We start from the raw sequence: 2,236 nt of genomic DNA on the forward strand, positions 1-2,236 counted from the left end.
TAATGTATTGCCTTATTTAAAGTGTGTCACACTTATAAAGGTTTTTCATTTATAGACATTTCCCTAGATTTGCACTTTTGTCACCAATTAAATGTGTGTTTTTATTGTTTTTTGCTTTATTTATTGATTTGGTGGTTGTTGTTTTTGTGGTTTATAAGATTATTTTTTTGTATATGACCATAGAAATTCAGGGCTTGTTTGGTAATGTTGTTTTAATAACGTTGTTTAAGTTTTTTGAAAATATGTGTGAGTGAAAAAGTGTTATAAAAATATGTGTTATGTTATTTAAATAACAAAAACTGTTGTTTAAATATCCCTACCAAACACCCCTCATTTTCTTACATCAACATTTATCTCACTCACTGAGTCGCACGCTTACTCATTCTAGCAACGTGTAGTAAGGGCTCCACTTTCTTTTGCTAATAATTTTGTCTTAGAAAGGATTGGACAAGCATTTCCAGGAAAAAATTTAACGTTAATCCTTCCATAAGAAACTGCTTTCGTGTCGGGTTTATACTAAACATGCTTACTTTCACTATGTGATTCAATAATTAACGTAGCTAGCTAATACAATGAGTGAACCCACCCTATTTAAAACTAACAAAACTTCCATTACATCTTCAAGTTATAGTGGAATTCCTTCTCACCCTACAACTATATGCCTTCTACAATAATACTGTCTCTCTTAATTCGCAAATATAATATTAAGGACCACCATTACACCACAAAGTCTATTACAACCATAAATTTTATTATATTTTTAATTTTTCCTATAAAGTCCTATTTACACAAGTTTATGGTCATTTTTATATCGGTCTATTGACTATTAAACTTGCAGTTTACACTCTCGAATCTTACAACAATGTTAATATTGCTCATTCTGTCTCTATCCAAAAATGACATCATTTTTAACCAAAAAAAAGATCTTTTAGTCTTTTAGATGGGTTAATGGGATAAATGTGACAAACCACAACAAAGAAAAAAAGGACACAATTTGTGTCCAGTGCAGTAATGCATTGAACACATTGAGATTCAAAAAATGTCCGAATTTCAATGTATCCAATGTATTGATGCATTGCACACAAACTCCACCCAGAAAAAATAGCACACTTACATAGTTATAATAATAAATGGTTCAAAAATGAATAATAATGGTTCAAAAATAATAAGTTTTAAATGTCAAGAAATGATTAAAGGATATAAGTACATTCTAACATAATTTTTATTATAATGGGTCTTTGCTTTCTATTTCTATTTTTTTTTTTTTAATGGGAATAATGGGTCTTTGCTGGGACTTCAAGTGAGCCAGAAAATACCTAAACAGGTAATAAATAAAGTTATTTCTAAGTTAAGGTAGGACATTGACATAAATGAAAAGGGATGACCAGACCCACATGAGGATGTGGGTCAATTGGGTTCCAAGTATGATGGCATATAGGTGTGGTTTTTTTTGTGTGAGGTGCAATTCACGTTTGGCTACTTGGCCTAAATCCTTACCGGAATTTAGTCAATTTCAATGTTTCAACCTTCTCCCTCAAGCAAAGCCCACCGCAAAAATTCACAAAACTGGAAAGCAAATTTGAATCCCACTGCGTAAGATTCAAAGGCACATAGATTTAGAAATCTCCGTACTGAGAAATTGAGAATAAGACAGGTTTGGTTGCGAAAGTTTTCAAGTGGTTGATGATTATTTGATTGATACTTTTTTCATACTTTATGCCTTTCGTTTTATTGTGGATTGTCTTTTTTTTAATAAACTAGTGGATTGTGTTTATTACCTATAATCTCTTCTCCTTCTTCTTTTTGCTGAATTTATTACCATAGTCTCTTTCTCAATAGGAGAGGTAAGTCTTATCTTTGGACTTTTAACGCTCAAAGTTAGTTACTTATTATTAAGCTCATAATATTGGATATATTCTTTAACCATGACACTGACACTTTCATTTGCGTTGTACAGGGTGCAAAAAAGAAAACTGGAATTCTATGCAAATTATAGATGTTAGAAGATATTACGGGCCAAAAGGTACTCATAACATAACCATTATCTATATGTTTGCAGAGCAAACAATATAATCCTCATCTTATTTCAGTTATTTGTCGAGCAAGTATTGTAATCTTAGAGTTAATTTAGGATTAGTTAAGGGAAAGCTACTATATTGCACTAAACAATAAAAAACTACAAAGAAACCTAAAAATTATGATTTTCAAAACATTAAAAAAAAAAAAAAAAAAAAAA

Source organism: Quercus suber, unplaced genomic scaffold (assembly GCF_002906115.3).
Source record: "Quercus suber isolate HL8 unplaced genomic scaffold, Cork oak 2.0 scaffold_504, whole genome shotgun sequence".
NCBI lineage: Eukaryota > Viridiplantae > Streptophyta > Magnoliopsida > Fagales > Fagaceae > Quercus > Quercus suber.